At 43.6% G+C, this 25,747-nt stretch overlaps 1 protein-coding gene across 4 annotated transcripts in view; it reads left to right on the top strand.

The window, feature by feature from the left end:
- The first annotated feature begins 19,896 nt into the window (after positions 1-19,896).
- The window catches only part of SYNDIG1 (synapse differentiation inducing 1), a 223,959-nt gene continuing 218,108 nt past the window's right edge, over positions 19,897-25,747 (top strand). For 3 of the 4 annotated variants that reach the window (XM_033095217.1, XM_033095214.1, XM_033095218.1), the window contains exon 1: positions 19,897-20,323. The gene's annotated coding sequence lies outside the window, so the exon portion shown is untranslated. Of the gene's footprint in view, positions 20,324-20,498; positions 20,799-25,747 lie in introns of those variants that run through there. The other variant, XM_033095215.1, reaches the window with a different exon arrangement.

Raw genomic sequence — 25,747 nt, 5'->3', positions numbered from 1 at the left:
CAGCTGCACCAGTCTGCATTCCTACCAACAGTGTATGAGGGCTCCTTTTTCTCCACAGCCTCTCCAACTTGTTACTATTTGTCTTGTTGATGATAGCCATTCTGACTGGGGTGAGGTGATATCTCATTGTGGTTTTTATTTGCATTTCTCTGATGATTAGTGATGTTCAACTTTTTTTTGTATGTCTATTTGCCATTTGTTTGTCCTCTTTGGAGAAAAGTCTCTTCAGGTCCTCTGCCCATTTTTCAATTGGGTTGTTTTTCTTGTTGTTGTTGACTTGCATGAGTTCCTTGTATATTTTGGATATTAGCCCCTTATCGGAGGCACTGTTTGGAAAAATCTTCTCCCATTCGGTTGGTTGCCTCTTTATTTTGTCTATGGTTTCTTTTGCTGTGCAGAAGCTTTTAAGAATGATACAGTCCCATTCATTTATCTTCACTTTTACTTCGCTTGCTTTGGAGTCAAATTCATAAAATGCTCTTTGAACCCAAGGTCCATAGGTTTAGTACCTATGTTTTCTTCTATGCAGTTTATTGTGTCAGGTCTTATGTTTAAGTCTTTGATCCATTTTGAATTAATTTTGGTACATGGTGACAGATAGCAGTCCTGTTTCATTCTTTTGCACGTGGCTTTCCAATTCTAACAGCACCATTTATTGAAGAGGCTGTCTTTTCTCCATTGCATGTTTTTTGCTTCTTTGTCAAAAATTATCTGTCCATATTTATGTGGTTTTATTTCTGAGTTCTCAATTCTATTCCACTGGTCTACGTGTCTGTTTTTCTGCCAATACCCTGCTGTTTGGTTACTGTTGCCCTGTAGTAGAAGCTAAAGTCAGGAAGTGTGATACCTCCAGTATTGTTTTTTTTCCTTTAAGATTGCTTTGGCTATTCAGGGTCTTTTGTGGTGCCAAACAAATCTGATGATTTTTTGTTCTATTTCTTTAAAAAATGCCATTGGGATTTTGATGGGGATTGCATTAAATCTGTATATTGCTTTGGGTAATATGGCCATGCTAACTGTGTTGATTCTTCCAATCCATGAGCCTGGAATGTCTTTCCATTTCTTTGTGTCTTCTTCAATTTCTTTCAAAAATGTCTTCTAGTTTTCAGCATATAGGTCCTTCACATCCTTGGTTAAGTTTATTCCTAGGTATTTTATTCTTTTTGCTGCAATTGCAAAAGAAATTGTTTTTTGTATTTCTTTTTCTGAGATTTCATTGTTAGTATGTAGGAATGCAATGGACTTTTGTACGTTGATTTTGTAGCCAGCAACTTTAATGTATTCGTTGATTGTTTCTAATAGCTTTTTGGTGGAGTCTTTAGGGTTTTCTATATGTAGCATCATGTTATCTGCAAAGAGTGACAATTTAACTTCTTCATTCCCAATTTGGATGCCTTTTATTTCTTTCTCTTGCCTGATTGCTCTGGCAAGGACTTCCAACACTACATTGAAAAACAGAGGTGATAGGGGACAGCCCTGTCGTGTTCCTGAACATAGAGCAAAGGGTTTCAGTTTTTCACTGTTAATTATGAGATTTGCTGAGGATTTGTTATATATGGCCTTTATTATGTTAAGGCATTTTCCTTCTATACTTATTTTATTAAGTGTTTTAATCAAAAATTCATGTTGTATCCTGTCAAATGCTTTTTCTGCATCGATATAATCATATCATTTTTATCTTTTATTTTGTGTATGTGATATATCACATTCATGGATTTGCGTATCTTGAACCATTCTTGTGCCCCTGGGATGAACCCCACTTGATCATGATAAATAATCTTTTTAATGCATTGTTGCATTCGATTTGCTAGAATTTTGTTTAGGATTTTTGCATGTGTATTTATCAGAGATATTGGTCTGTAGTTCTCTTTTTTTGTGTTGTCCTTACCAGGTTTTGGTATCAGGGTAATGTTGGCCTCATAAAATGAGGGAATACTGTCTCTTCTTCAATTTTTTGGAAGAGTTTGAGCAGGATTGGTGTTAGATCCTCTTTGAAGGTTTGGTAGAATTCACTATTAAAGCCATCTGGTCCCGGACTTTTGCTTTTAGGAAGGTTTTGGATGACTGATTCAATTTCATTACTGGTGATTGTTCTGTTTAGATTTTCCATTTCTTCGTGGTTCAGCCTTGGAAGGCTATATGATTCTAAGAACTTGTCCATTTCTTCTAGGTTATTGAATTTGGTGGCATATAGCCCTTCATAGTATTCTTGAATGATCCTTTGTATTTCTGTGGCATCTGTGATAATTTCCCCTTTTTCATTTCTGATTTTGTTTATCAGTGTCTTCTCTCTTTTTATCTTAGTGAGTCTAGCCAAGGGTTTCTCAATTTTGTTAATCGTTTCAAAGAACCAGCTCTTTGTCACATTAATTTTTCTATTGTCTTTTTATTCTCTATTTCATTTAGCTCTGCTCTGATTTTCATTATTTCCTTTCTTCTGCTGACCTTGGGTTTCATTTGTTCTTCTTTTTCTAGTTCTTTAAGGTGTAACGTGAGATTATTTATCTCGGATTTTTCTTGTTTCTTGAGGTAGGCCTGAAATGATATAAATTTCCCTCTTAAAACTGCTTTCGCTGCATCCCAAAAATTTTGGTAGGATGTATTTTCATTGTCATTTGTTTCTACATATTTTTTGATCTTTTGACCAAAACAATTATACTAGAGGACCTAAATGCATCGTTGACAGCTATGGATAGATCATCCAAACAGAAAATAAAATAAATAATGAAATAACAGCCCTAAATGACATATTAGATGAAATGGACATAATTGACCTCTAATTTCATCTTTGACCTGGTCTTTTTTTAAAAGTATGTTGTTTAATCTCCATGTATTTGTGGTTTTTCTTGCTTTCTTTTTGCAGTTGTGATCCAATTTCAAAGCCTTGTGATCAGAGAATATGCTTGGTATGATTTCAATCTTCTTAAATTTGCTGAGGCTAGTTTTATGTCCCAATACATGGTCTATCCTTGAGAATGTTCCATGTACACTAGAAAAAAATGTATAGTTTGGATATTTTAAGATGACGTGCTGTATAAATGTCAATTGTGTCCATTTCATCTAATATGTCACTTAGGGCTGTTATTTCATTATTTATTTTATTTTCTGTTTGGATGATCTATCCATAGCTGTCAATGATGCATTTAGGTCCCCTAGTATAAGTGTTTTGGTCAATTTCTCCCTTTAGTTCTGTTAGTAGTTGCTTGGTATATTTGGTGCTCCCTGATTGGGGGCATAAATATTGATGACTGTTATGTCTTCTTGTTGTATAGTCCCTTTTACCATTATGAAGTGTCCATTTTTGTCTCTTGTTGCCTTTTTCACCCTGAAGTCTGTTTCATCTGATATCAGTATACTAAACCTGATTTTCTCTGGATACCATTTTCTTGGAGTATCAATTTCCACCCTTTCACTATGAGTCTATGCTTTTCTTTGTAGCTGAGATATGTCTCTTCCAGACAGCATACGGTTGGGTTCCATTTTTTGATCCAATCTGCTACTCTGTGCCAAAATTTTTAATTTAGTTGTTCTGGAGAAGGGCCCAGGCATCAGTATTTGTTAAAACTACTCATGAATCAAATGAATCAAATGTGCATCCAAGGTTCAGAGTCACCTTGAATGCAGATTTCAGTACTAAGTCTTCATACTGTCAACTCTTCAGCTCCTCCAAAGGACGCCAGGAAAGGACCTACCACAGGAAGGGATACCCACCTGTACAGTATAGTCAGGGCTCAGAAGGGAATTGAACTAAGTGATTGTTGGGAAGCTCTTGAAAAGTGAGGAAATGATTGATATTGGACAGAGTTTATAACAAAAATAGCCTTAAATTAGTGGGCACAGCAAAGGGAGAGTCTTAAAGTGAACCCTGATGAGTACAGTCTTTGCTGGGTCTTACCTTCCAGGAGTAGGGGATCTTGGAGCATGCAGCCTAGTTGTTGTGTTGGCTTGTTTTTCCCTTGGTGCCTATACTCTATAACACAGGGACAGAAAATCATGTTGGTTTCAGTTCTCAGTATTAACCATAAGGAAAGCTTAATAGCAAGTTTGAATACATGTAAAAAGAAGTCTATTCAGGAAAGGGTAAATGAAAATCTATATATTCACGAGGAAAGAAAGAATTTGGAGAAAGCAAATGCAGTGGCCTCTACAGTCACCATAGGAAGCAGAGACTGAAAGCTTTCTTGCTCCGCTGAGTTCACTACTAATTTTTATTTTAATATTTAGCCACTGCATGATTAGTAATATAACTCAATTTATTAAGCACAGTTTAATGAATCAATCTAATATTTTTACAATGAGTAAGACATATTAAGAATATAAATGTATTAGTGAATCAAATATTTTGTTCTAAATAATGCAACACAATGGTGCTGCATCCAATTAGAAATTAAAATCAGGAATCTGATTAAAGACAATCACAAAAATCTATTGATTTTGTTGAATATATTGAAGTTGGTGAGGCTAGGAGAATATACAGTAATGTATTCAGTGCTTTGGCAAGGCACAATATGAGAAGAGGTAAGCCTGAGGATGTGGACATCACCAGCCACCTGTGCTCCATCCAGAAAGATCAGCATGTGATGTCATAACTCAGAGGCTTTTGGGAGAAATTTGGTAAATGCTTTCTGCAAATCCAGCTGCAACAACAGCTAATTAACCATCTCACTGAGTCTAGACACCAAATCAAGCCGTCTTGATTCAGATCCTTATGTTTTATATTCATGATGTATTAAAATAGGATCTTTCTGGGGAGAATATTTATATCATAAAAATATCTAAAATGATCACAAATCTAAATGAAAATAAAATTAAACACAATATCCACAAGTATGCATGGTTTTAAAGTATTTTAGATCAAATGTTTAATGAAAAAGTTCTTGTGGAGAGACAAGCAGTATGACCCCAGGGGCTCCTTTTAGTTACCTTGGCAAACAGCTGTCTGGGTCAGAAGTTATCCCACACCATGGAGTAGGGGTCTGTGCTTGCTCCTAACCCTTAGCCTAAGACATAGTTTCCCTTTCTTTGCCCACCAGTACACTCACTTTGCAATTCTTTCACCGCACTTTATCTCTTTGCTTTGGATGTTCTGGTTTTGTCTCTTCCCCACTACTAGATTATAAGGCCTTGCTAAGGAGAGGCTATGTTGCAATCATCTTTATATCCTCTGTAGATCTAAGAAGACATCTTGTGCTCATTAAGTGCTTGAGTGAACTGGGTCTCTTGCCTGCCTGTTGATATGAGGGGAGGATGTCTTCTGTGGATTCAGAATCTGCCTTCTGTAAGCAAGGTTTCATGACTACTCAGGAATTCCTCCTGATCAATAACCATGTTACCGAAAAACTCAGGTTTGGTGACTTGCCAAACAGAAGCCCAAGTCTGAGAGATATGGGTTGTGAAAAGAAAAGGAGGTTTTTCAAAATGCTGGCATTCTGAGAAGATGGAGGACTTCTATCTCAGGGGCCATCTTCCCCATTCCTAGAATGGCCAGAAGGTTTTATAGGCATGTAAGAAGAGGCAGAACAAAGGAAAGGGGAAGTTAGTCAGGTGATCCCTGGATGCTGACATCTGGAAAAACGCATTCTAGGGTATGGTTTGTTCAGAGATAATGTTATCTTGGAGCTGGTCATAGGAGCAATTCATATGTCATCTGATGGAAAATTGCAAGGAAGTTGCAACCTCTAGAGGTCTAAGGGATGAAACAGTTTCTTTTAAGTCCATGTTCTGGTGATTGACCAGGTTAACGAGGTATGTATGTAACCTTGGGAAAACAGAGCAATTGAACCAGGGAGGAGCAGAAGGAAACGAAGAAGAAAAAAATGAAACATATTACTAAATCTTGCAAAATATACCACCTTATAGACAAAAACAAACAAACAAAAACTCAGTCAAGCCTTCAGGAACGTGGCCTGACTGGGGGTGAAGAAAGGAGACAGGAAAATATAGTAGAAAAACAGCACTTGTCTTTGGCTGATTGAAATTCAACAGATTTTTTTTTTATTTAAAGTTTATTGAGGTGACAATTAAAAAAAAAAAGAAATTCAACAGATTCCCAGTGGATTTATTTTCTAAATGGCTTCTAATTTTCCTAAGTGTTTTGTCCTCTTTATCTTATATGTGAGCATCCAATGAGCAGGCACTGGTGCCATAAATTTCTGACACTGCCTCCTCGGCAAAATCCTCTAATTATAAAGTACTTCTTGTTATGCAACCTAAAGGGAAGAGTAAAGAATTTACTTCTGCTTTCACCATTGGCTTTGGAGATGAATGTCTTCTCATCCCCCTCAGACCCCAGGAATCCCTGACCCTGTGCAAAGGTGGGTGCCAGATGCTTGTGCTCACCCCTCAGCCCATGAGTTGAGGTGTTTGCCTCCTTTGCCTCAGGAATGGGCCATGCATCTCCTGGCTCATGGGGTCCCTTTGCAGAATGTCAAGCACAGTAACCTCTTGATGTGTGAATCTCTCCACCTGCTCCCAATCCCAGGCAACAGGAGAGAGCCTCCTAGATCAGGGAGAGAATTCTCCTAGAAACACTCTCAGATGCGCTGAGGGCTGTGACTTCAAGAGAAAAAGTGTAAAGGACTAATATTTAATGCACATTGAATGATAGCAGGAGGCTGCAGACCAGGCATATTGCATGGGGATGCCACTGAACTCTCTCTACATGGAAAAAAGATGCTATCATTGCCTGCCCCCAATTCAGTTTAGACCTGAGGCCTAGAGAGATTAAATAGCTCACCCAGGGTGAAACTCTCTCTCTGACAGACACACATGCACACACATCTGCACACACACTCACACACAGTGTTAATAAGTGGCAATGCAGCCTTTTGACCAAAAGATATACTTCATACACAGGACTTTAGGACACCTCTTGAAATCTGCATCCTTTTATGCATCTTAGCTATAAAGTCTATGAAGTTAGAACTGACAGAAACTCTAGTTCGAGTGAGAAATCCAAACTCAGGCACGGGTGAACAATGTGCTCAAGGTCACATGGATAAGGTTATCTAGAGAGCCTTTGGGACCTTGAGGATGTCTTAAAACCCAAGTGTCTTGGGAGGGTTCTCCCAGAATCAGACCCCAAGATGAGTATCCATGGGCAAGTGAGTGGTTATGGAAGAAGTCCCAGAGGAGGCAGTCAGGGAGCAGGAGAGGAGGGTGGGAAAGATAGGAAGTCACATGGGGCAGGATGTCAGAGAAGTTCTATAGAGATGAGCTGAAGCTTGACCCCACAGAGGGCTCTGGAGGGTAAGCAATGCCTCTGAATTTATCCTGCCTGGAAGCAAGGCAGCTGGACTTTTAAATGTCTATCTGTCCATCCATCACTGGTTACTGAACACCAGGAAGGACAAACCCACAGGCACTCCCAGTTCTCTGTGATTGAAGGGTAAGCCCAAGTCCTCTGAAGAAAGTATGAGTGCTGAAGTTAGAAGAACAGTATACAGAAACTGTAGAGTGAGGGCACAGGTCAGATATAGGAACCAAGGGGTGTCTTACTGGAGATCACCAAGGATGGTCTCCCAATGTTACTATGATGCTCCACATGGAGCCAGAAGCACACCCCATTATGCATAGCCCCACAACCTCCTCAGGAAGTGTAGGGAACTGGGGAGCTGTCCAAATATCTGCAGTGAAATACATCAAGGAGATTGGAAAACAGAGTTGAAAAGAAATGTTGACAGAATTAGAATATTTAGCTTCAAGAGAAGATGAAATAGTGGTCCAGTACCTTTCAAGTAAATAGAGACTCAGTGATGTCAAGTGGTCAAAACAACTCCAGACAATCCACCAAAAGAGCGGTTCATTCGGGAAAAGAAATGAAACCACCACAGCAGTGTGAGAATGCACACCTTTGGCCAGAGCTCCAATTGGTCACACACATGCAAAAAGCAAGAGAGCCCTCCCAAGATGGTGTCTCCCTCTCCCTCTCCCTCTCCCTCTCCCTCTCCCTCTGCCTCTCCCTCTCCCTCTCCCTCTCCTTCTCTCTCTCTCTCTCTCTCAAGTTACCACAAAGTTTTAACAGGAAAGCAGGACTAGAGAGTTAACAAGGGGCTCAGCTCCATCCATAGTCCTCTCAGCTCTATGGTTAGTCATCTTAAGATGCCAGTTCATTTTTATCAGTGGAAAGAGAATGATGGCTGATTCAGTGACTATAGAGCTAGGATATATGACTTAATGGACAAGAAGAGGTGCTGGTATCAGACCTAACAAGAAATGGCAGCCCTAGAAGGCACTGACGGGAGTGAGCTTTGCATGTCTGGGATTTGATGTACAGTGTTACGCAGGTCCTCCTTTAGGAGTACTCAGGTACTCCTAAAGTGACTTGTCATGAACATAGAAGCATGACACAAAGCTATTTCTGAGCATTTCTGAGGATTTGATTTTGGAGGCAGAAGTATGAGAATGAGACAAACCCAGGACGAGTAGCTCTTCCACACTCCCCTTAGCCCAGTGTGAGGGGAGTGGAAGTCGTTTAATCCTTCCAAGCATGGGCCTGGAGTCAGGATGCTCGAAGTTATGGCCCTTTCCAGCTGAGTGATTTATTAATGTCACTTGACCTCTTTGAACCTCAGGTCCCTCCCTTTTATGGAGGGACCAGTCCTGCCTCATGGGGCTGTTGTGAGTTCAGACATACTCAGAGCTAGGAACAAATAATGAAATATCAAGTAGAATGGCTCTTTAAAGGTGAAATAAAGGCCCATGTCTGGGGGAAAGGTGGTGTTCACTGCTGCTTACAAGAATTTAAAACATTCATCTGCTCAAGCAGAATTTATTTGAGTCAATAAAGTATCATCAAGGGACACCCAAAGCATCTTGAATATCTGGCTCAGACTATTTATATTTCTTCCAGCTATTGACATAGCACCTTATATCATATCAGTACTGTGCAGAAATGTAAGCTCATTTATCCTCCCATTGCCCTTGGGTGTGAGGCAAAATCAAAAATTAGCATCTCCAGTTTGCAGATACAAAAACTGAGAAATGGATCAAGTTGCTGCTTCCTCAGTCTGGAACAAAAGCAAGGTTTGCTGTATGTGTCCTCCTTTACAATCTTAAGTTTCCACTCCATGAACCAAGTCTTCAAGGCTCTTCATTGCTCTCCTTACTCAGATATTTCTTTTCTCCTCCTCCTCCTCCTCCTCCTCCTCCTCCTCCTCCTCCTCCTCTTCCTCCTCCTCCTCCTCCTCCTCCTCCTCCTCCCCCTCTTCTTCCCCTGCCCCTCCCCCCTCCTCCTCTTCCTTCCTCCTTCCTCTTCTTCTTCTTGTAAAAATGAATGGATCTTTCTTTGAAAGGAGTGAGAAAAGAGCACACAAAAGAGGTATGAAAATCTCAGCTGGGACTGGATTCTGGCACACAGAATTTGCCCTGATTTATACCTGGTTACTGCCCCAAGAATAGTAAACCAACAGCCAGTGAGGTCCAGTACCAGAACTGCAGCAGGGAGAAGCTGAGGTCTGAAGTCAAATACAAAGACTGAGGGAAATAGAAGTAAGTAGCTACATCATTAGCCAGGAAAGTAAAGAGCCAAAAGGAATCAGTGGCAAAAAAGGGGTTTCCAAAGTGTGGGTTAGAAAGAAGTCCCTTTATGTGAATGTGATGGATTGGGTCCATCATACCTCACGACCAGCCCAAAGACAAGCTATATAGAAGAGGCCTATGCTAAGTGCTACACAGACAGGGAGGCTTTATGAGTACAGGTGTTGGACTTCAGAGATGTCCCCCATTGCACAGTCACCCCCATGCCCCTCAGTCACCGTAAACAGCACATTTTCTCAGGATGCTCTGCAGCAAGCACAGCAAAAAGGAGCCTGCAGACTGGTCTAGCACAGCTCCTGGTCACTAGGTCACCTGCCCTCTTCAGTGGTCTCTCCTGCTCCCTGCAAGGAGGAGAGCAAAACTCCTAAGGCATCTCCATCAGAGTCTGCCATTTAAACCACAATAGAAATTATTGTGGCATTTGTGTCTGAAGAACTTTGATAATTCTTGTGTTACTATTTTGGTTTTGGCTAGCAGGCTATTTATATGACAGTCAGAGCTCATGGGTCTAAAGACTGTGATATATTAGAATAAAGGAAATCCACGAATATCCTTATCTTCACAGACAAAAAAACACAACATTGTTTGTATTGCCTCTATAAACTCCCCATTCATTCAGCTTGAAGGTTCAGCTGATTTTGTTGTCTTGGAACATTTGAGGTCACTTGACATATCCTGATGTTTTCCTTTTACTTTCCCCTTGAACTCTTCAGAAGGGAAGTGAGCTGAGGTTAGGTGATCTGGAAATACTGGAATGACAGGGTAGCAAAGCAGAAATAATCAGAGAGAAGTTTCCAGAGGGAGACAGAGATTAGAACACACTGTCTAAGCACAACTGCTAATTTTAGAAAGAGCAGGGAGGCCTGCCACACTGAAAATTGGCACAGCTGCTTTCTGTATCCATGATGCCACCCTGGCCTCTGGCCACCCCATATTATGCTGTGGTTTCTATGCCATGAGACTGTAGTGGTACCAACCAGTAGCCTCCGCCCTGCATGTTCCCTCTGCTCACAAACTGTCCTAAGAGAACAGGCCCAAAGGAGAGGGCAGCCAAGGGAATGCATGCTTACAGGTGCCACTCGCCATGCAGCTATGACATCCTGATTGCTTCTCCAGAATTTGCCTTTACTTGACAGTTAGGGAACAGTTATGTTGTTTGCAGGAAAAAATACATGCTTCTGTTGAAAACTGTGTTTTTAGTGAAGTAATAAAGTATATGTTTCTACCTGTTGACTATCTTGGTGCCTAAATAGAGTTTCTTCACAAGACCAAATACATTATTGTGGGTGCAGCTATTCTGTGCGTGGGTGGGAAGTAGCAGCCCTCAGACTCCAGCTGTCCCCACTGCTGTCCCAGAACTATATCCCTAGCCATGAACAGTTTGGTACCTGGTTAGTGGGAGACCCAGCTGCTACTGCTAAAAGCCTACAACAATAAAAACTTTGAAAAAATATACATAGTATATATTAAAGGTAATCCCAAATTTTAATTATCAATTAAAACTTTTAAGAAGGCCAAAAGCCACATAATACTGGTATATATAAATTCTAAGGAATAATTTTTTTTGCAGCAAGAATATTCCACAGTATTCAAATGGTGCGCACTCAGTTCGTTGATGGTGTTTAGGTCTCACCGTGAACAGAATTCATGGTGGCTGCTGCAGGTAATGACTGCTCGTCACTTACCTTCCTATGTTCACATGCACACATGCACATGCTTCCCCACACACATGTGCACACACATGTACAGTTTACTGGCAAACACCTCTGGTCCATTAAGTGCAATAAGTAAGGTGAATAAAGAACAGTGATCCAGGCAGGAAGTGGTCTGACCAACAGAGACATAAGGAGGGCAAGTCCCTTCTTGAAAGAAGGACAAGATCCTAATCTTGTGTTCCGGAAGAAGGAATGTTGGAGACAAGCCTGCCTATGGATGGGATGGCCCTGCAAGCCAGCAGTGAAGCAGATAAGGGGGCAGGTGCAGAAGCATGCCTGGACAAGAAAAATGGGAATTCCAAGTGTTGTCCTGAACGAGGGAGTCATGGCACTAGCCTGCAGATATTTTTGTAAGAGAAACACATTGCAAAAAGTATGAGAAAATCAGTGTGGCTAATGACGTGATGATTTCAAACTTTTCTAAAGAAACTCCAAAGCCGATCATCTTTCTTTGCTGTCTATGGAAGATTTATGCATGGCTTAGCTTACATATATAAATCTGATTCTGTCATTCTTCTAGTCCAATGTTGCTTGTTGCCCGAGGGTGAGGCCCAACCTTCTTAACAACTGGTCTGAGGCCTTTAGTGACCAGGCAACTGCCTACCTCCCCAGCCTGACCTCCTGACCGCACAGGAATCACACACTGGTGCTCCATGCTTCTTCTGATCTAAAAACCTGTAAGAGCCACTTGGCCCAGACACAAACCACCGCCCCTGCCCCCAGTGTGCCCAAGTGCCCACACACAGGCCTGTAACTCCTGAAGCGCTCTTGGGGCTCAGCTGTCCTGATCACACCCAGCTTCTATGGACTACAGTTATACTTGCTCTGTTCCACTGGGAGCCCTGCATTCCCAGTCAGAGGAATTGTGGAACTGCAGAGCCACTGCCTGTTTCCCTGTTCAAATAGGCAGGGCCACATCTGCCTTGCCCATCATGGCCCCCAGCATTGCTGCTTACCCCTGCCTTGTAGATACCAGCATATGTTCCTAAACCAGTGACAAATGTGCAGGCCAGGAAAGGCGCATCTAGTCACTTGGCCTTCCAAAGCAGTCTGCCACTGCAGATACCATCACTTTCCATTATTTGTGAGGATCTTCTTATTCTGCTATTCCTTCCATGACTGTGGGAATGAGATGTAAGTATTTGACAAGCTATACCACAGCTGTGAAACCCCTTCTATATGTTCTGGATTGTCAGGTGGTTCTTGGACCAGAGGAAATTCTTTCATTTGTAAAGCCAGCCAAGGCATATTTGTCCTGCATCCCAAACTGGATAGCTTCTATGTGGCATGCTTAGTGCTTGCTGTTTGAGGGGCTCCTCATGGCACCGCGGTTTCCTGGTATCAAGCAAACCACGTTTAAGGGACTCCAGGAAGGAGAGGCTGCCTGGACAGCTGGGGCAATGCCAAGCCCTGGTTTTCTTGGGCCCTGCTCACGAACATGATGATCGCCCAGCAAACAAAGCTAGAGTGCAGGAGAGTTCTGCATGGTTTGGCTCTGGCACTGGCCTGATTAAATATGAGTGAAAACCTGAGAATCACAAAAATGAAATTGCTTACCTTTGTGCGGTCCCCTCCCAGTTCCACATCCTGTAAGATTAGAGAAGTGGTTAATTTTGCAATAGAACTCTTTATTTTTGGAAGAAAAACAAACACATGTAGCAAAAATATATATCTTCTTGAGCTAAAAATGAGTCCTTAGGTCTTTTAGAAAAATGCTGGAGTTCATGCTAATAATTAATGACACATTTAAATGCTTAGCTCTGAACCCGCAGTGTTTTCAATTATCCCAACCTCTTAGCTTTTCAATATATTAGAGCTAGCTAGGACATGTAGTTCTTTTGTACAGCAAGAAAAACATGGTCTTCTTTCACTTTAGTGAAGAAGGTACATTGCTCTGTCCACTTCAGGGCATGGATCGAAGTAGACATCTGAATCCATTTTGGGGGGCTAGTGTTTTTGAGTACGTGCTGTAAATTTTGACCTCTCTGTCCATCCTGAAAGCAAGGTTTTGTAAAGCCTTTTTTTTTTCTCTCTCCAACAGTCCTGGAAACAATCCTATTTTCCAACTTTTGGCAAATATAATACATTTTCTGAAAGATACTGATTAGTCTGATACTGCACTCTGTCATAATAATAGATATATGTTATGAATCATTAACTGAATAGCAGGAGTTAGTTATAAGATAAAAGTCAAATAGAAGCCATCTGCTGAGGCAGGACAGGCGTGAGGCAGTGTTGAGATATGGAGGAGCATACACGTTGGTGACACAGGGAGCTGGTGCTGGAGGCTCTGGTGTGCAGGCTGGGCTGCTACCTGACATAGCTGGAAATGTCCAAAAGAAGGTGCGACCAAACCTGTGTTTAGGTCAAGTGACAGTCTAAGAAGAAGAAATGAATTATCAAAGTCAAGAGAGGGAGTACATGCGATGTGGGGGCAAGCAGGACGGCGGTAGCAAAGAACCCACAATGTTTGCACTGAGCACAGCAGAGGCACTTGAACTTGATCTCTATTTCCTGACTGGTCTCTGGCTGCACGGCATGTATGGGCTGCTCACTAGGAAAGGCACAAGATCTATCCCAACTGGGCAGCTTAACCAAACCTACCTTTGTGTGTATCTGATGTAATCCACAAAAACAAGCAGCCTTGTGGCCCATTCTTTAAAGAGGCTCACATTCAAAGAAAGCAATTTGATATCTAACATCTTAAAGTAAAATGTAGACTTGGGTGATACAGGAATTTCACACGGTGAATCGCACAACAAAATGTCCCAAGAGCCTACTTAGATGCCTCTCTGGTGCCAGAGGGAAGCTGTTTGACACACGTTCAGCCACCACCCAAAATACGGGTGCTGATGCCTTCTGGGCCCAGGGAGGACAGAGGTTATGCACATGTGCTTCCTCTCTTTTTCTCACCTGGGTGATTCTGAGAAACACTTCCTTCATTCATCAAACAGTTCCAGGAGGATTAAGAACTGGTTGTTGCCCACAGTGGTCACCACTTCAGGGATTCCTCCTTGGACTGGCTCCGTCTCCCACCCCGTTGACCATCCTGGTAGCACTTCACTGTCTCAGGGGCTATTTCCCAAATAAACTGCCTCAACACACCCTCAGGCTCTGATTTCAGGAAAGGAAGCTAAGGCCAAGATACCTGCTATCTGGATAATACAGCACCTGTATTTTACTGAGGTGGAGAGAGCTTGTCCAGGTGTGTGGAATTGTTAGCTCTGCTGAGAAAAACTACACCAGCAGAGGATGGGCACACAGACACTAAGAGAATAGGTAGCAAAACCTTCTAGTTCAGCTTTAGTCAGGTCCCGAAGGAAGAAGAAACAACTCTGAAGTGTTCCTCACCAGCATGTCTGAACATACCCACAGAAACCACAGCTCCTTTTTGGTGTATTCACTTGTATAGGTGCCCTGGACTAACCCTCCATGGCAAATGCCTTCATGCCCATTTTGTAGACAGAGAAACTGATATTTAAAGAGGTTGAGGAGTTGGTTGAATGTCAACGAGGTAAAAACGATAAGCTGGATTTAATCTCACCCAACAGACTCTGACCTGCCCCCTTCTACTACACCATAGAGTGTCCCATGGTCCTAGACATGCTCAGGTGTCTCTCTAGGCTCTGGTTGTAAAGGCCTGGAGCTGAGTGGAGCAGGCAGCCTACATTTGCACTATCTTAAAAGAGAAATTAAGGCTCTCCCAGAATGAGAGTGATACTAAAGAAATGTGCAGGTGAGAGTCATTAACAGCATGGTCCACAGAAGCTGAAGAACAGGTAGATGCAATTGACCAAAGAGATCTCAGGGGAACTGAAGTGACACAGCACTGTCAGCCACACTCAGCCTCTCCCCTTTGAAACAAGAAGCACTTGGATGAAAGAGAGAACATCAATCACCCCTCTTACATAGCATTATGTAGGCCTTCCAGCACCACCATCAGTTTTGTGCCAAGAATCTAGAATTTGCCTTTCCCCTCATCTTTCTTGGGAAGAGTACCCAGCAAGCCCTGACAGTCTTGCCAACTGTCTTTAAGAACAATAACCAGCCATCTCTGCTTAGGAAGACATGCTGAGTGGGTTGAACATATTCTTGCCTCATAAAATGCCAGGTCAGAGATATTCTAATTATGCTCATTTTAGATATGAGGAAACCCGGGCTCTATAAGTGAGGACAGAGAGTGATGGAAGTGGCAGATGCTCACTTTGAGGTCTGCCTGGCTCCTAATTCTGAGCTCCTCAACTGATGGTAAGTATTCGGCAGACTCCCAACAGACACACTCTGTTAATGTTGCTACTGGCAAAGTTGAAGACGAGGCTAGATCTGAACCCCACTCCTTCACTCACTAGCTATGTGATGACAGGCAAGACACTCAGTCCCTGACACTCAGCTTCTTCATCTCCCGGGATCACTCCTACCAACTCCCACAACTCAGCTCAACATTCCATGAAGTTATGTGTATAAAGAACCTATCTTATTCTCAGGTGAAATTGATTGCAAAAATTGCCCCAAATTCTTCCCAAACCTCCTCACATCCAGTCTCCAATGTGACTTTATGGCTCCATCCATTAAAAGGTGGAGGCTATTTCCCCATCTCCTGAATCTAGGCTGTGCCACGTGACCTGCTTTGGTCAATAAGACCAATTAGCTAATGCTAACAAGATATGAGTTTGAAAAACAGTATGTGTTGAGGCCTGCTGCTGCTGTTGGGCACCCTACAGACTCCAGTTTGGGAAGAATCCTGGGCCAGCCTACTGCAGAAGGAAAGGTTTATAGTCCAGTTGGCCCATCACCCCTGTCAATCGCCCACCAACCCACAGACATATGAGTAAGGCGTTTGACTGGCATCTGACCACAGCTGCCTGAGTGAGCCCAGGCAACACCACGTGAAGCACAAGCACTCTATCCCAGCAGGCTCAGCCTGCATTGACAACTCTCAGAATTGTAAGCAAATAAATGATTATCATTTTAAGCCTCTGAGTTTTGGGGTAGTTTGTTATGCAGTAGATAATTGATACACTGGCACTATAGAGGTTGCCTAAAATATATTCACTTTCTCTCTTCTTTGATTCTCTTCAAAGTGATGTGATAGATGCAGAGGCAAGACTGCTGATTTGGAAATCAGTAACCCAAATCTGAGCTTGACTGCCCTGCACTCAGCGCCTCTGGAACTATTTCTTCACCTGTACAATCAGAGGGTGGTACTAGGTGACCGAGAAGGGCTCCTCCAATTCTAACGTTCGTACATCCTATTGCATCTTTCTTCCTATTCTAAATTCCCACTTCAACATTACCTCAGAAATTTTTCTAGGTTTTTAATATTTCTCCTTTTATTCCTGATAGCAATTCATGTTTTTCTTAGAGCCTCACCTACCATGTCTACATTGAACATCTGAATGGTCATCTTTCTGTCCTTCTGAGTAAGTTCCTACTTTAATAAGATATTGCAGCTTTTCAATTCCTGGATGTCACGAATTTAAGTCAAACAATTTAATAACACACGTTGGGCGAGGGAGGCAAGGAAAAACTGGATTAATTGCATTACTTTAAAATCAGGTATACCATTCTTCATCTTTAGTATTACCATCAATGTCTGAGGCCAAGTATTTTACATATTCGATCCAAAGATGATTTCTGAATGAGCACTGTTGAACCCTAGACATCACACACAGCACCACATGGGCATTTTGTAATCCTTGCCCGTGGTCTAAATCCTTTAAGTTCAAAACATATTAAGGGATATCTATTTGAAAAAACTCAAATCTGTGTTTCTTCTCACCAAGCCACCTCTCTGGGGATATAACAGCTTCTCCTGAAAGTAGTCCAGAGTCCTGACATTTGGATGGGTGCTTGAGTGACACTTCTTCACAACACATGAATTGGCCCCACCAAATTCTCTTATCTCTGACAGTTTTGTGATCTGTTCTAGGAGATAAGCATTGTTGAGAAGGTACCCAATATCCCAGAGATTTGGCAATTTCTACTGTGTTCCACTGCAGTCCCTCATTTACTTTCTTATTTCAATGTTACATCATAGCATAATAGTTATGATAACATTCCAAGCAACTACTAGGGATCTACATTTAAAAGAAGCCACCCTATGTGTGCAGCTACCATTCTGGATCAACTGAAGTGTCCACCAGCAGCCCCGGACTCCTTCCCTTAGCTGGCACATCTGCTAGGAGCAGGTATATCTCTCTCTTCATTTGAGATTCCTGGCCCTGACAAGTTTCTTTTGCAATGAAGTGTAAGGCCCATTAGGATTGTAGAAACACTAAAAGATATGCATGTGTATGTAGGGGGGAGGACAAAAAAAGACAACATTCATCTGGGGATCTTCAAGCTATGTGAGTAGCATGGGAGAAAATAATGGATAATAATAACAATAATACCCACCACATCATGAAATTTTCCCTTTTCTTTAAAATTATCCTCTTCAAAGACATATATATTTTTGACCCCACAATCCAATGTGGTTTTTTTCCGAGAACTGTCAATCACTGAGTATTTGTTCAGTACCTGGGATGGGCCCAAGCAAAGAGCTTTACAAATATAAATATAGTGTTCTAAGAGAGCCCACCCATATAACTGGGAGAGAGAAGTTACACATTCATCCCACAAGAGAAGAAAATGTGTATGTTTGAATGTTAAATTGAGTGAGGCATGTTATAAAAATTAAGCCTTTGAAAATTTTAGGAAATGGAAGACTCCCACTCCATACTCAAAAATCACTTATAAGAGCCAGGGTACAGAGTTCCAAAGCATTGGCCTGAAACTTTCAAAGTACCTAGGACATGGAGACAGTCAACAGAACTCAATACAGGGGCAACTGCAAAGGCATTTTCTCCGTTTAACTTCTGTAACCCTCAAGTTTGGAGGGAGTACTCCACAGGTAACCAGAGGTGACCAGTGATCAACGTGTTATACTGTACTCAGCAAGGTGCCTGTCTGCTATGTTAGGAAAAGTCTAATTTAAAATTCAACCCTTACCCTAGAGGCAAAGGCTAGTCAAAAGTGTAACCGAAGCTGGTGTTCTCTTGACAAAACAACGTAAACTCAAAGTCTAGATAAGCAAAAGTGCACTAACGGAGAGTCAGGGAACCTGGGTCAGGGTTCTCCTGCGTATTGGGTGCCTGCAGAAATCTGTTAACCTTTTTGTAAAAAACCTCAGCTTCTTCATCTGATAAACAGGAATAATGATTCTCCGCCTCTAGTGAGTCTAACAATATCTATCTGCTCAGCTCAGTGGTTCAGATGAGAGCATGTTCTATTCAGAGAAGGATTCAGGAACAGTAAGCAACTTTACTAAGGTAAGGTGGCTTTTTCCTCTCATTTGAGTTCTTCCAGATGGAGAAATGTGTAATATCCATTTCTGAACATTCCAGACCACAGCCTTGCAGCTCTGGGATCTAGAGGAGGAATCCCCAGTTGTGCTTTGCCATGTTACGAAGAGAGATGGATGTGACTCAGGTGGGTAAAGACAAACCACAGGTGGTGCTGGTTGAGCTAACCTGCTCCTCCAATTCAAATGTGTCCTATAGTTGCACTCTGACTTTGGTATTCTCTTTGGGCTGTTGAAGTTCCAGGGGAGCCAGTCTCATCAAAGGAACAACAGGGAGGGACCTGCTGTTCTGGCACCACCTCCAACTCCTACCTATGGAAACTCCACAAGAGGAGGCATGGCAAAGGAAGCAAGCAGCACCTTCTGAGGCAAAGGGTTGTTTACCAGGCTGGAGGAGGGCTCGGACCCTAGGTGGGTTTCATAAGGCATAACCAGCCTTGATCACGAGGGGCAAGCCTGCACTGGCAAGGCTGGGGCTAGTGGCAAGTCTGTGTCTGGGGTAAAAATTGGCTCACAGATGTTTTTCTAAATCACTTTTGACCCTCTTTATGGTATATCTTTCACAGTTCATGAAATCCAAACTGAAAACATGACTCCCCGCTAACAAAATGCAGACTTGGGAGTTGGCCCTCCCTTGGCTCTGGCTCCCATCTATCTACTCTCCTCAGGATTGTGCCAACACCCCATTTCCCACCACAGCCACCCTAGTTTCCTTTCAATTCCAACTGCAAAGAGCCAGCCATGACTGGACAAAAGACATGCTTCAGGTTGGGTGGGGGTGTTGGAATCTGGGCCCTGCACCTGGTTTCCCCTGGATAGTTAGCTGGTAAGACTTGAACAGATGCCAGACCTATAAAGTGGGTCCTTATCAACCTCAAAGAGGAACCAGAGCTTGGAGAAGCCTTTAGGACCAAGGGGAGCCATCTCCTCCCTTGGTGGAGCCAGGTGTCAAGTCCCTGTCCTCTGAGTCCCAAGTGGCTGCCCCTCTCCCTCAGCCTCTGTCATCCTCAGATTCCCAGACACCTGCCCCTGGCCACTTGCCAGACGGGAACACCGGCGGGGGCCAGGTCTGCCTGGGGAAAAGTTGGCGGCCTCCTTCTGGCAGGGAAGTTTCCTCCTCCCCCTCCTCCTCCCCTCCCCCCTTCTCTCCTCCCCTCCCCCCTCCTCCTCCCCTCCCCCTTCCTCCTCCCCTTCTTTTCCTCCTCTTCTTCCCCTCCCCCTCCTTCTCCTCCTTCCCCCTCCTGCTCTTCCTCCTCCTTCTACCCCCTCCTCTTTTTCCTCCCTGCCATTCTTCCCTGGAGCCCGTGACTGCTGTCTCCTGCACGCGTGTCGCCAGGCTCCGCAAGCCGAGCTGCGTGCCCCGGAGCTCCCCTTCCTCAACCCGCAGGCCAGGCGCGCGCCGCAGGAGTCTCGCCTCACCCCTTCCTTTCCTAGAGGCCACAGGGCCAGGAGCTCCCGGCCGCCCGAGCTGCCGCCGCTGTCCCTAGTCCTGCGCTCCAGTACGCGCCGGACTGCTGGGGCGCGGGCGGCGAGCGCAGGGCGGGCATAAGCACGGGTAGAGGAGCGGCGCGGAAGGGACGGAAGCGAAGGGGAGGGTAGATGAGGAGAGAGGCGAGGAGCCGAGGAGCGAAGGCGGGAACCGCCCCGCCCCGTGCCCCTCACGCTTGCTCGCTCCGGAGACTTGCGGGAGGCCGCCTGGGCGCGCTAACCGGGTCACCTTGTCCCGGAGGTAAGTCCCACCGCCCAGACACTGCGGGCGGCGGAGGGGCTGGCTCGAGCCGGGAGGGGGCTTGCGGGCGGGCGGCGAGCACCAGAGGCGGCCCCTCGAGGGAGGGCTTCCTGGCTCCGCCTGGAGCGCGCAGACCCGGTGGCGGCGCGGCGCCGGGGGGGAGTCCGGGTGGTCGCTGCAGCGGCGCCTGTGAGGCGCGAGGTCGCCAGGCGCTAGGGGAGAACAGAGCAGGCGAGGAAGATGCCGAGGAAGGAGCGGGATGCTCTCAGCTCGGGCTGCAGCTTGGCTCCTCGCCATCCCTGGCGCCCAGGCGACACGGAGGGGCTGCTGTGTAAAGTCAGTGGGAGCTAGTGAGCCCGAGATCTGGGAGCGCAGCAGAGCGGGGCTGCCCAGGCGGTGACGGCGCGCGGTGGGCATTGGCTCTGCGGGTTCGGTCGACCCCCTGGAGCGACCCGAAGAAGACTGGCTGCGGCTGGTGAGTGGGCAGCCGCGGAGCTGGGACCAAGGTCCATCTGTGGCCAGGAAGGAAAGCGGGCTTCGATTTTCACATAGCTGATGGGAAAAGGAAGGCGAGGGTTCAAATGCGCTGGGGTTGGAATCTCCTAACAGGCGACCTGGACGGAAGCAGGAACTCCCCGAATCCCTCATGCCGACGAGGGCAAGACAGGCATCCGTGAACTGCCTGGTCCCTGGGAGCCACCAGACCAGGCGCGGAGAGGGAAGCAAGTGGGTGCGTATGGAGGGTTCAAGTTCTAGCCTCGATTTCCCTAGGTATGATTTCGTCCTCTTTGTGTGCGCTTTCCCAGCAATAGGGAGAGGGCCCTGGACGACAGAGTTGAGCATTTTCCTTAGGGAAGGGGCTTGGATAGCTGTGCATTTTCTCTAAGATCCCAGAAGAATGGGCGCTCGCAGCCCTGCTTTGGGAAGGCTTCCAGGGGGTCCCTTGACTTTTCTGAAGAACTAGAGGAAGGGGTCCTCTGGTCGCATTTAATTTCCTCTAGGGTCTGCTCTCATGCAGAGGTTTGGACTCCTAGCACCCAGACTTCAGGTGCTGGAAGCCCTTCTGCGTCAGATGCGCTAGCGCTGCCATGCTCCTGGCGGGCACTGGATGTCTGCCCCTTCCTTGACCAGGTCCTGGTGTTTAGTGCAGCACTGTCCGAGGCTGATTTGGGGGTTAGGGGTGAGCTACTCTGTTTTCAGGCGGTGGGGCGTGCACGCGAGTCTGTCCGCCCCACTCCTGCTGGCCAGTGTGTTTGGTCAGAGCCCAAAAGAAGAGGCGTGTTGCGCAGACCTGCAGTCTGTAGGGTGAGCAGCCTGGTAACAAACCCAGGAGGAGCGAGCCAACTTTTCTTTGCTGAGGTGCAGTTACCTGGGCAGTGCCGTTGGTTCAGGAATGTAGTCCTCAAGAGGGGTCTGACTCCCGAAATTTTCCCAGCAGTTAAAGTGAAAATTAGCCGCCAAGGGGCCGGGGTAGCCTGAGGTCCGTTCTAGCTAGGACAGGAAGTAACAGGAGCTGAATTTTCTGATGAATTGTTGCATGCTTTGTGCCTTGCAGTTGTGTGGAATGTCTTTCTGGAGATCACACCACAAGTGCTGGGCCTGTGGGATGTGTGAGGAAGAGCCCTTCCTCCCTCTGGCTAACACCCTCTGGCACTTTTTCAAAGAGCAAATGTTGATTTATGGCTAATCTGGTGCCCTCTCCCACCCTGTCCCCACCTACTTCCGGGAAATGTAGTAGTCCTAATCAAGAGGGGCCTTGTTAAGTAAAGGAAATAATTGGGAAATCTATGTTTCAAGATTTTTTTTTTATTATTATGGAAAATTTCAATGGTACATAAGGATAGAGGGAATAGTACACTAAATCTCCAGGGTACCGGTCATCCCACCACCACACTCATTAACTTTTTGCCCTTCCTCCGTGTGTACTGCCCCCTCCTTGGAGTTCTGGAGGCCATGTTGGATGAAGGATTTAAAGACCCATTGCCAGCTTATTTCACCTCCAGATGCATTCCCCTGTATCTCCACCTGATGAAGTTTCATATCATTTTCACCTACTCAGAAATGACTGCTTTAAATGATTCCACCAGAACATATGTGATGTTAAAATAAAAACGAAAACACCCCCCATTTTCATTTTGGGATAGAAAAAGAAAATCTGCTAACATTCCTTGAAACATGAAGTGGGGAACTAAAGGGAGAAGGAGAAACCCAGATCCTGGGAAAAAGAGACATTTGAAACAACATAGATTTGACTTATACCATTTGATGTGCAGGGGATAGACAAAAATCCAGTTGAACCATGATAGACAAAAAAAACTTTTTTTTTTTTGGTAAAAGTTTTAAAAATAATTTCATAAATAATAAGCAGTTAATTTCTTCCATATTTAGCATGACATAATAGTGCTACACTGGACTCAACTCAACTTTCTCATTAACTCTAACTCAAGTTTTCTGGGAGTTATTACTATTATAAGAGAATACAAACATATTTTTTAATGCAAGTTTTCTATCAAAGATAGTGCTATTCTGAGGTTCTGAAGAGTACTAAATATTTCATCTCTTAATTAGAAAACATTTGATCATAACACCAATCACATCACCCTCTAGAGAGACACTACTTCCTCAATTTTAATTCCAAGTGTCGTTATTGTTGGCTAGAGAATAGCGTGGAGAAAGCCTCCAGAGACAGTGGGGGGGTGACCCCCCACACATACATGCTTACATGGCCCCCTCCCAACCTGCACACCTCTGCATCATCCTTTATATAAAAACCGTTCCTAAAAATTATCAATGATGTTCTTGGAGGATTCAGTCAGACTTCTGAATACCTTTATAAGTTACACTATTTAAAGGTATCCTTAGCTAACCTTTTATAATATGAATAACCATTCTGTAATTGAGCAGTTTTATGTCTTTCTTCCCCCAAACAAAACCTTGTCTTTCCATGACAGTATGACCCTGAGCCTCTCACTTCGGCCTTTGCACGGCCCCCTTGCACATTGGAGATTCTCATGGCCAATACAGATTGAGTGTGACCTATAGTTTGAGCAGACTTCAAGTTACCACCAAAATTCTTTTAATGAGTGGATGAAGGTGGCAAGAATTGAAGGGTGGAGTGTTCATTTGTCAGTAGCAGTGAAACAGTGGGCTAAATGAATAGCAAAACATTCTGTTCTTTCAATGGACTTGTGACTACAAGGTTGTTTTGTGGAAACATGCTGGTGTGAGGTGAAATTGGAGCCATAGCTTTTGACCCAACATCTTTACATTGCAGACATTGGACCAACGAGTCAAAAAAAGCAAAACATTAAAGATATTCAAACATTAAATATTCAAAATATTAAAGATAGGCTGACCAGCGTCCTGCCCATGACACCAGAATTGGAATGAAGGCAGTATTAGGTAGTTCTAACACTGATTGTTCAATATTCTCTGTGCAAGATATTTAGATATTTCAAAGTATTCCTGAGGGTTCATAAACATGTGTTTTAAAGAGAAGCTGCAGTAACTCTTTCAGGTACCAGGCTACAATTCAGTGTCCTCGTTGTCACTTTATTTACTTCAAGGAGGCAGTATACTACATTTCAGCTGTTATTTGGGGAGAGAGGAGGCAGTGAGACGCATATTTGTGATTTTCCCATGTCTGTGGCTGCCCTGCCTACCCATTGTATTCCTTAGAGTGCCTGTGGAAGACTTAGGTTTCAAACTCTGGGCTCTGTTGCTTGCGTGCTCCATGATCTTAGACCACTTAACTTTTCTGAGATTCTTTTTCTTTTCAACCATGTTCTTTCCAGGATTTTGAAAACAAAATGTCTATGGTTGTCACAATTTTTTTAAATGGGGAAGACTGTATTGAGAACACGTCAGTGTCTTAACAGAAGGTTTCCTTTGCATCCCATGGCTCACAAAAAAAGGAGTCCAGACCTTTCTTTTCACCTGTGTCCTCCAGCTCCTTGTTGAGGAGAGTCAGAATAAGGACAGTGTGTATATGTCCACGCAGGTATGCATTCTCTAGTAGGAATGTGCCTGAGTGGTATAGCCATTCATGTCAGCAGGGATTTAGAGGGAATATGTATAGGAAGGCTTATGAGCAATAGCTTATGAAATGCGTCTTTAACACAACTAAACTTAAATTCATATCACATTATAAAAGTTATATGATGCATGTTCTCTAGGATAAAACATAAAAGATAACCAATAAATCATGAAACACCATTTTTTATAATACATGATGATTTAAATTACAAACTTTGGATCAAAAGTCCAAATATTTTTTTTTTCAATTGAAGTTTATTGGGGTGACAATTATTAGTAAAGTTACATATATTTCAGGTGTACAATTCTGTAATACATCATCTATAAATCCCATTGTGTGTTCACCACCCAGAGTCAGTTCTCCTTCCATCACCATTTACTTGATCCCCTTTACCCTCATCTCCCACCCTCCACCGTCCTTACCCTCTGGTAACCACTAAACTATTGTCTGTGTCTATGAGTTTTTGTTTCTCATTTGTTTGCCTTGTTCTTTTGTTGTTTTTGGTTTATATACCACATATCAGTGAAATCATATGGTTCTCTGCTTTTTCTGTCCGATTTATTTCGCTTAGCATTATAATCTCAAGGTCCATCCATGTTGTCCCAAATGGTCCTATTTCATTTTTTCTTAGCACCGAATAGTATTCCATTGTGTATATATACCACAACTTCTTCATCTATCGAAGGACATTTTAGTTGTTTCTGTATCTTGGCCACCATAAATAAAGCTGCAATGAACATTGGAGCACACGTGTCTTTATGTATAAATGTTTTCAGATTTTTTGGGTAGACACCCAGGAGAGAGATTGCTAGGTCATATGGTGATTCTATTCGTAATTTTTGGAGGAACCTCCACATTGCCTTCCATAGCAGCTGTACCAGTCTGCATTCCCACCAACAGTTTATGAGGGTTCCTTTTTCTCCACAGCCTCTCCAACACTTGTTACTATTTGTCTTGTTGATGGTAGCCATTCTGACTGTGGTGAGGTGATATCTCATTGTGGTTTCTATTTGCATTTCTCTGATGATTAGTGACGTTGAGCATTTTTTTATATGTCTATTTGCCATTTGTATGTCCGCTTTGGAGAAGTGTCTCTTCAGGTCCTCTGCCCAGTTTTCAATTGGGTTGTTTGTTTTTTTGTTGTTGAGTTGTATGACTTCCTTGTATATTTTGGATATTAGCCCCTTATCAGAGGCACTGTTTGCAAAAATCTTCTCCCATTCAGTTGGTTGCATCTTTATTTTGTCGACGGTTTCTTTTGCTGTGCAGAATCTTTTAAGTTTCATATAGTCCCATTCATTTATTTTAGCTTTTACCTCCCTTGCCTTTGGAGTCAAATTCATAAAACGCTCTTTGAACCCAAGGTCCATAAGTTTAGTACCTATGTT

This window comes from Rhinolophus ferrumequinum, chromosome 23 (assembly GCF_004115265.2).
Source record: "Rhinolophus ferrumequinum isolate MPI-CBG mRhiFer1 chromosome 23, mRhiFer1_v1.p, whole genome shotgun sequence".
Lineage (NCBI taxonomy): Eukaryota > Metazoa > Chordata > Mammalia > Chiroptera > Rhinolophidae > Rhinolophus > Rhinolophus ferrumequinum.
This window is presented reverse-complemented; position numbering and strand designations above follow the sequence as displayed.